Source organism: Lolium perenne, chromosome 6 (genome assembly GCF_019359855.2).
Source record: "Lolium perenne isolate Kyuss_39 chromosome 6, Kyuss_2.0, whole genome shotgun sequence".
Classification (NCBI taxonomy): domain Eukaryota; kingdom Viridiplantae; phylum Streptophyta; class Magnoliopsida; order Poales; family Poaceae; genus Lolium; species Lolium perenne.
In genome coordinates, this window is record NC_067249.2 from 212,754,145 (window position 1) to 212,764,664 (window position 10,520).

Consider the following 10,520-nt stretch of genomic DNA (forward strand, 5'->3'; position numbering starts at 1 on the left):
GAGAGCGGGGATGGAATTATGGAAGGTACATAATTTTTGGGCGAGGGACGGGAAGAACAAATGAAAAAAAAGGAAGGAAATAATTTTACGTGTCTGGACATACGGCTGAGATATAAATCACCTTCCCGGTTTGTTGAAAAAAAAAGGAAGGAAATAATTATTTGATAGGGTAGTAAGTAACTGATTAGGAAAGCAATGATCTGTTTTAGTAGTAAAGCAAGGAAACAATGATTTGCTTTGATCCGACGGTGAACGTTAAACCAGAGATGTTGAAAATAATTGGATGGACAGGATGTTCCCAATCTCCTTCACCAACCGCGTTGTATGACGTACGACCAACTAGAATATAATAGTAAAGATTAAGAGCAACAAATTCGCGGCCATAAATGTGCGAGTACAGACACTAAAAACAAGATTTCCGCGTGCGCCAAATCCAGTATTGCGGAACTTTAAAAAAGAATATTCGCTATTTGAAAGATCGAGATGTCGCCTGGGGGGGGGGGTGAATAGGCAATTACAAACTCTTGCGGATTTGTCTTGTATGAATGCGGAATTAAACTATCGTTTAGTTTACAAACACAAACCCTAAATATGCTACGCTCAACTAAGTGTAACAATAGCAACTAGAGCTAAGCAAGATAGGCACAAGATATATGTAGCACAAGTGATAGCAAGATATATGTACTTCAAGCACGATGGCTATCACAAGGAAAGAGAGCTCGGGTATAGAAATAACCGAGGCACGCGGAGACGAGGATGTATTCCCGTGTTCCCTTGCTTTGCAACAAGGTACGTCACGTTTGGAAGAGTGGAGGTCCCACGAAGGATTCCCCGCGCCACGAAGGCTCACCCTATTCTCCGAACCACACCCACGAAGGATAATGGCCCTTTCCTTATGGTTAGCTTTTCCTCCGCTCCGGAGATGGCAAGCTCCACAACCACTTCACAAGCTCCACGAAGGAGAAGCCCGGGCCTCTTCACAATCTTCTTGAAGAGATCACCGGAGCACCAATCACCAAGCCAACTAGGAGGTCACCCTCCAAGAGTAACAAGCTCACGGTCTCTCACTCGAACAAATCGTGGTGGAGAGCTCAACACTATGCAATGATGCAAAGCAAGAACACCGGAGGTGTTCAAGTCCTTCACACTCAAATCCCACCAAAGCAACGAATGCTAGGATGAGATTGGAGAGGAAGAACAAGGGGAAAGTCAACCAAAGACTCCAAGATCTAGATCCCAAGAGATTCCCTCACTTAGAGAAGAAATGGTTTGGTGGAAGTGTAGATCTAGATCTCCTCTCTCAAATCCTCAAATATGAGCAAGAATGGTTGGAGGAATCAAGGGGGAGAGCAAGTTCTTCAAATAGCAACAATGGAGGTGAGAGAAAATGGAAGAACTACTAGCTCAAGGTGGAAGAAGGGTCTATTTATAGCTAGGAGCAAATAAAACTGTTGGGGGGAAAAAGACAAGAAAAACGGGCAGAAAAACTAGCCAGAAAACGGCCCAGCCGGTCACTGAAGCCGGCCGGACCGCAAGAAGCCGGCCGACCGAGCTGTCAGCCGGCCCGCTCGGACCGGCCCAAAGAACCGGATGGGGCGAGTGGGCCTCGTGGAGGCGAAAAGCCCAGCCGGGCAGCAGCGCGCGGCGGATAGCGACAGGCCGCGCGGGGGTGCTGGCCGCGCGGGTGGGCCGCGCGGGGCGGAGCGGCCCGGAGGAGGCGGCAGCAGGCCGGGTGGAGGCGGCGCGAGGTGGGCTGCGCGGGGAAGGCGGCCGGCCAGAACCCGGCCGGGCCGGGAGGCGCGCCGGGCAGGCCGGTCGTGGACCGGGCCTGCAACCGGCCAAGGGCCAGAGGCCCCTGGACACGGGCCGGATGGCACCAGCGCCGGATCCGGTTTCGGACCGGGTGGGCCGGTTGCCGGTCCGGTCAGACCGGCCGGTCGGCTGGCCCCTTCTTTTTCTTTTTCCTTTTATTCTTTTCTCCTTTTCCTTTTTCTTTAATAACTATTGCTCCCGAACTCCGAATCGCATGAAACCAATTTTGTTTGGAAGATAACAACAAATGCTATCTTATAGAAAGTGAAAACCCAAGAATCTGTAGGAGGGGATTTTATCATGAATATAAAAGGTAGAACCTTATATCATGAATAACCGGTAAAATCACCCAACCTCGAAAACGCAATAGAAGATGCATGTGAACTCCGTTTTCGATGAACTTGGGCTTGTTGTAAAGCTAGCAACAAGCTCAAGAACCTCACACGAGAAATACCAAGAAGCAATAAGAATGTGCAAAGAATGCAAAGGATTGAGCTCCCTAAGACGATGTGATCAAGTTACCCAACTTAAAGCCCCTCTTGATAGTGCGGCTATCTATCCTATAATCCGGTCTCCCAACAACCACCTCGAGACCGGTAAAAGGAAAACCTATCAAGGTCATACCTTTGCCTTGCGCATCCCGCTTGATCTTGATGATAACACTTCAAGCTCCACACAAGCCGGAATGCCTCACTTGATCATTGTCGCTTCGTGTATACTCACATATATATCTTCATACCGATGATCTTGATGCCAATACACAAGGTATAACTTTATCTTCATGACATCCATACTTGAATCCAACACATGGAGAGCAAGTAGTACCTATGGAATATTCCTTCATATAAACTCAATGAAAACATTAGTCCATAGGGGTTGTCATTGATTACCAAAATCACACATAGGGGCAATATACCCTTACAATCTCCCCCATTTTGGTAATTGATGACAACCACAATAAGAGGGTTTATATAATGAATATTAGTGACAAGTACGCAACTTATCCGAGAATAAGTTGTATACAAGAGGTTGTATTTGATATGGTCAAGTAACACAAAGCTATTAGCCCATATCAAAACCGGCTCTACTCACACAACTACAACAAATGCAATGGATGTGAGTAGAACCAATATATATAGAGAAAACTCCCCCACAATGTATGCACGTGTGATGAATCATGAATTCATTGCATATATTGTCAAGATTAACCTTTGGGATAGTTTCCACTATATATATACAACCATGCAAGACATATAGATATGGAATGCATGAGAGGCAAAACACTTAAGCACAAACCAAACTTAAGTATAAAACCATTCCCTTAAACCCTCTAAACTTCTCCCCCATTGGCATCGATTGTCAAAATGGGTGAAAAATGTAGAAGGCCAATATAATGTGAGTTCCTCCCCAAAGTGTGCACTTCTCATAATTTGAGTGGAATCAAGTGCACATATCCAATGATGAATACTTGAAGGAAGTCAAACTATATTGAGGATCAAAGATTGCATAAAGATAACATGGTGAAGTGAGCTTCAACAAATAAAGCAAGCAATCAAAGATCCAATTGGACAAACAAAGATATCATGATAAGAGAGATATAGTGCTTCTAAAAATAAGAAAGCTCCCCAAGGTTCGTGCACAATTTATAATATTTGTATTTGAATACAGTATGCACAAACATGGAATCCTCACTCCCTATATATCATTTAGAACACAACTAAGATAAAGAGAGTATGCTTATCAAGAACAACTTTAATCCAACAATTACGAGATATGAGTGCATGAAGAAAATAAATAAACCAAGCACTCATAAATTTTCTTTACCAACCCACAAAAAACAAAAGAGATAAAAGATGGTCGGCAAAGATCAAGGATATCAAGGTGATGGATTAACACTCTTATGTATATGAGTTTCATAAAGAAACATGCACACACAAGAGGTTAACAAAATAAATAGGACTAGATATCCAAGATGAAGTCATAAAATATACCAAAAGATGTTTGCTTAAGAAGCATATATAGCCTATGGCTCCAATTTTCACTTATGGTATATGAATGAACTTCAACCAAGTTAAACCTCAAAAACAACACAACTAACAATAAGGGAAGTAGAGCTAGTTGGAGTGTTTTGAGAAAGGCAACGAGTATCACAAATACGGATTTATTTCACAAATTCATCAATATTGCACACAAGAGCTCTTTGAGGAATTGATATGCAATAAATTGCTAGAGGGCATATTTGTGATAGGTGAATCATAAAATATGATATATATATATAACCTATCATATGCATCTTCTCAAATTACTCAAATGTTCAATAAGAAGTTTTACTTTAAAAGGGTTTTTCAAGAACCGCAATATTTTTGAAATAAATAATTTCATGCCAAGATACAACCTACAAGAGGTTGGATGCTATATGAGAATGCATGAATAAGATACTTGTTACCGAGATAGCAATGGCTTGATGTAGTAGATAAGAGTTCATCGATCATCCTAGCTTGACTCCAATTCTCATATGGTGACAACACCTTCCTTATAGATGAGACAAGCCTCCATTGCATCTCCAATGTACCTAAAACATTATTCAAGTACATCTTGGTCCCCAAACTTATTGGGTCCAACATGGTTAGACTAACCACAATATATAGGACACACTCCACATAAATATGTGCATATTTAGATGAAGTTTGAATTTCATGCACATCTTAGCCATTTAGGATTTGATGGAGTATACCCTATATAATGGATCAAACAAAGCAAGCATGCTACAAATATAAACAAATTACATATAAGCACACATAAAGACTTTAAAGATCCAAGAAAGATATACTTTGGACAAAACACCAAAAGAATCGAATAAGGCATAAAGGTGTCACCAAACAAATTTGTTGTCCAAAATATATCAAAGACGCAAATCACAAAAGATTTGTTCAACAAAGTTCAACAAATGAACTAAGAAGAAACCATTGAGCATAAAGGATGAAATAAAGCAAACATGCTCAAGGATTTATCTCATTCAAGCAAATAAATCATGTAAGAAAGAATGAGATAGCAAACTCCCCAAAAGAGCAAGGTTCAAACAAAATAAACCAAACTCTATACACTTTTCACAATGGCACAATGTACCGTAAGGAAAAGGTTTGTCTTCCAAAACAAACACTTGATGTGAATCAAGAGAATTTATCAAAAGATTTTTCAAAAGGACAAGGAAGACACGTGGGAGAACAAAGATTTCTTGGAAATAGTATAAGGAAATAAGAAACAATCCAAGGTGAAGATGATCCAAAAAAAAAATCAACCACATACAAGGTTATCAATTGTCAAAGACAATGAATATATTGGAAATAATTTCCGGTGGAGTATTGACAATGTTAGTAAGGATCAACTTCACAATAAAAGGCATAGGATAAGTATATAGAATTGAGCACTATGCATGGATGAAGATTCTTGATAGCTTCAACTAGTCACACAATCACGCACGGCAATGATTAGAATAACTTGAAGTAAACGGTGTCCCAAATAAGATATAGAGATATGTATTTGAGGAAAAACCGCACCAAGAATTTCATATTCAAACAAAAGCCCACAAGATGAGTAATAAAATATTTTTATTAGGAATGGAGCTTGTTTGAGCAAACATGCCACCTAGGAACAAGATAATTAAGAGCATCAACTCTAAGTGGCATAACCTCATATGTTCACATTTTCTAGGCTTGTGATATGTACAAAACATATTACTCCCCCATAATGTGATAAAACATTTCTTCTAAATAAGAGGCAACTAAAATTCAACTAGAGATGATTAATGGATATTTAGAATTTGAATTTCTCATGAGTATGGCACACCACATAGTGACTAGATAATCTTGCAATATCAATACTAAGTGGTGGTACCCATGTACACACATTTTAAAGAAAGAGAGATGCACAAAGCATATCACTCCCCCAAAATGGGATGTTCCATTAATCACTTCAAAGAGAGCCAAATAAGATATCATCAAGATGCATTAGGCTCAAAACAATACACAAGTATATGGTGAGTCAAACAAACATACTTGAACACACAAGATAAGCAAGTAAGACACAACACATACATACACATATTTGGTACAAAACCAAACATGCAAAGGGGCAAGTAACTTACAATAAACATGAAGAGTTGAAGTATAAGTTACCGCAAGGAGGAACAATGGATTATGAGATATACATGTTAATCCATACGACTTGGCTTGGTCAAAATATAATATATGAAGATCCCTTAATTCTTCATGAAGTAGCCAAGTCTCCAATGACCTCCATATACACCTATTGATCAAATATGAGCTTGTTGGTCCCCAACCAAGTTGGGTCCTAAGAGGTTAGTCACAATAGGCTTGGCAACCCAAATGGTTCTTTTCTTGAAACCACTTTGAGTTCCAACAAACTTGGCAAACACATTGCCATTCTTATCCTTCCCTAGAGAATAATCATCATCAACAATTATAGGGTTAGATAAGGTACCACCTAAGCAAGAAGAAGCAAAGTGCCCCTTCTCGCGGCATAAGTAGCAAGTGTTCCCCTTTCTCTTCTTTATTGATTTCTTCTCTTTGGGGAACATTATCTTGATTCTTCTTGGGAAGTGGCCTATCTTCAACTTGAGGTCGAGCATGAGCTTGACCTTGACCTTGCGGCCGTTTCCCTTGTTGTTTCTCACTCAAGTGCTTCTTCTTCTTCAATGGGCATGATCTAACATGATGCCCTTCAATCTTGCACTTGAAGCAAACCAACTTGGCCGGATCATTGACTTTATCTTGGCCCTTCTTCTTGTTGCTCTTGCTCTTGGACTTGTTCTTGTTATTGGAGTTGAATCCAAGTCCACTCTTGTCATTGGGGGATTGTTGCACACTTAGCATCTTGTCAAGTGCGGATTTCCCTTCATGACGCTTTTCCAAGTCTTTCTTCAAAGAAAGGACTTGAGCCTCGAGCTCTTTTATTTCCTCTACATGGTTAGTAGAAATACAAGTACTAGAGGAAGTAGAAGCTTCATTGTTAGAGCAACAAGGCAAAGTGAGTAATCCAACACAAGGTGTATCACTAGTTTGACTAGATGGATTACAAGGACTAGCACATGGCAATATAACATTTGTAGTATAGATTGTGCTAACATCCATATGAGGCTCACAAGATGTTACCTTAGTGATACTTGCCTCATGAGCTAACTTTAGCCCATCATAGGAAATTAGAAGATCATCATGAGAGCTTGAGAGCTTTTTATGACTTTCTTCCAATTCCCTATAATTGCTAGTTAGCAACTCAAGTTGAGCCCTTAGCTCAACATTCTCCTTTAAGGTCGATGCTTCACAAGAATTAGAGTTAGTAGCACAAGCATCAACAATAGTTTTCTCATTTTCATGCATATAGGATTCAATTTTTTGTGTAAGCATGAAATTAGCATGCTTCTCATCTTTTAGCTCATGCTTGAGGAGAGTGAATCTCATTTCCCCATTTTCAACATGGGACTCCAACTCCACTATGGTTTCCCTATATTTATTCAAGGTATCCATAGAGTGTTCGAGATAAGCACGAGCTTCTTTATTACCACGAAGAGAAGCATATACCATTGCCATATCATGCACCAAGATATTATGTTCTTCATCATTATCATCATCATCACTCTCATCATTAGAGGATGTGTTAGGAGTCAAAGTAGGAGATACCTTTGGTCCATTTGCCATAAGGCACATGTGCATACCGGAGGATGAAGATGAAGATATTCTTGAATCCTCATTTGAAATCATGTCTTGATCCATAGAGTGTTCGGTTTCCTCTACAATGTTAGTCAACAAGCAACTAGAGGAAATAGAAACATTTTGATTATGGGAGCAAGACAAGGCAAGCATATCCTTATGAGATCTATGTAAGCAATTTACACATGATATGCAAGAACTATCAACACAAGCATGTAGATTATTTTTAAGGGATTTCTATTTTCGTGCCCCTGCTTCGTTAGTTGTACTCAGTTTTCCCCAGCTCGTTAGTTTTTCCTCAGTTTTCCCCTCCCTCTAGTTTGAAACCCCTCGAAGACGCGGGTTGCCGTCAGGTCAGAGGCCTTACCGTTACCGTGAGGTCAGTTCCTCGCTGACCGTCTCGTGCTGACGGGTGGATCTATCTACCGCTGACGCGTGGGCCGTTTTATTTCCTGATTGTATACGCGGTGCTGCCAATGACAAATGGGGCCGCTCTATGGGGCTGCCGCAGCCAATGACCAGTGGGTCGTCTATTTATTTATAGAAAATTATATATTGCCGCTCTGTGGGGCCTCCGCAGCCAATGACCGCTGTGGTCGTCTATTTTATTTAGAGAATATAATATAGAGCCGCTCTGTAGGGGTCGCCTCAGCCCATTTTCGCAGCTTAATCTAAAGTGACTCTTATGCTAAACATTGTGTATCCCGACGTTGACCTAGCAGTGGCGGCGAGCATAGCCGTTCTGACCATGCCGATATTGGCATCGGCATCGGCATCGTTTGGAGGATGTGGTGCTCGAATAATAGTGGAAATGCGATATTATTTTTTACATGCATAATATATAGAAAATAGCTAGATCTCTAAATCGATGCATATGAAGCTACATATATATTCTTGGTCATAATCCCCTTAATTATCTAAAGGGGATGGATGCATGGCTTCACGTCGTCGTCGCTTTCATCGTCAGTATCTTCGTCGTCTGAGTAGTAGTACCTCCTGCACATTGTTCCGTCGAACACCTTCACTTGTGAGCACATCATCGCCTTCATATTTGAAGTGTACGAACCAGCCGAAATCCACACCGTGCGCGATGGCGAATTTCTCCCAGCCCTTGTCGAGGTACATCCGGCCTTGTCCGTCAAATAGGACCTCCACGGTCCAGAGACGAGGACCGCAGTCAGCTGCTCGCAGATACACCTTAGCTGGCTCCTTGCCGTCAAGATAGTCCGCAAATTTTTTGGGAGTTCTCGCAAAGAGATCGAGCGCCGATCGTTTGAAATTAGGGAACCCTTGAAATTAAAGGTTTTTTAGAACATGCCCATAATTAATCACATGCATCATATATGTGGGAACGGGTACGTACCTTCTTGACCAAAGGGTCTTCATAGACGACGATGAAGAACTCCTCTATGATCAATGGCAGTGTTGACGGTGGTGGTGGCAATGATGATGATCCACTTCCCCTTCCCCTTCCCCTTCCCCTTCCGGTCCGCGTCCGAGACGTGGAAGCCATGGCAATGGATAAAGTGTATGTGAACGAAAAGAAGAGAGAGGCAGAACCTATTGACACAAGGGATGGCCGTGTGGGTGTTTATAAGGGAGAGATGACCGTTGTAGGGTTTACACAATAAAATAAGGAGGAGATGACCGTTGTGGGGGTTTATACACAATAAATTAAGGAGGAGTCGACCGTTGTGGGGGTATAGTTTATCATTTTACCGTGAAAAGTAATGCCTAAAAGGAAAGTAATGGCTACAAGAAATCGGTGATGGTTTATCGTTTTTTGCGTGAAAAGTAATGGGTACAAGAAATGGGTGATGGTGTATCATTTTTTGCGTGAAAAGTAATGGCTACACGAAATGGGTGATGGTGTATCATTTTTGTGCGTGAAAAGTAATGGCTACAACAAATCGGTGATGGTTTATCATTTTTGTGCGTGAAAAGTAATGGCTACAACAAAATCGGTGATGGTTTATCATTTTTTTGCGTGAAAAGTAATGGGTACACGAAATGGGTGATGGTGTATCATTTTTGTGCGTGAAAAGTAATGGCTACAAGAAATCGGTGATGGTTTATCGTTTTTTGCGTGAAAAGTAATGGGTACAAGAAATGGGTGATGGTGTATCATTTTTTGCGTGAAAAGTAATGGCTACACGAAATGGGTGATGGTGTATCATTTTTGTGCGTGAAAAGTAATGGCTACAACAAATCGGTGATGGTTTATCATTTTTGTGCGTGAAAAGTAATGGCTACAACAAAATCGGTGATGGTTTATCATTTTTTGCGTGAAAAGTAATGGGTACACGAAATGGGTGATGGTGTATCATTTTTGTGCGTGAAAAGTAATGGCTACAACAAATCGGTGATGGTTTATCATTTTTTGCGTGAAAAGTAATGCCTAAAAAGAGTTTATAATTTAGCTCGTGAAAAATAATGCAGAAAACCAAACTTTGCGTGAAGCTAACCGACGACAGAGAGAGAGAGAGGGTGGTGGCCCCGACCAGAGAGAGAGATAGGGTTATCCTGCCCGTTAGATCATACGATCAACGGTCGTCGGGCACGATCCGCGTGACATGGGCTAGACCAATCGGGGCAATGTTGGGCGTCTGTGAGAGTTTGTGAAGGGAGAGGGCAAAACTGAGTAGTATCAAGAAACCAAGGGCAAGTGAGTAGTAAACAGACTAAGGGATTCAAATATGAGATTTAAAAAATGGAAAATGCGTGTTTTGTACAATGAAACCCATCTTGGCCTACCTCAAACTATTTGCAATACAAATCTACATGAGTGTGAAAATTATGGTCTCATTCAGACAAAGTATGTTTTGGGGAAAGCTGTTTTGGGTAGGGCTTATTATGGAAAACCATGCACCTTCATAGCTACTAGGTGATTTGAGAAGTGGCAATTTGTGGTGAAACTTGATTTATCTACGATTTATCTATGATTTGAGAAGTGGAAATTTGTGGTAAAGACTCCATGAGTAA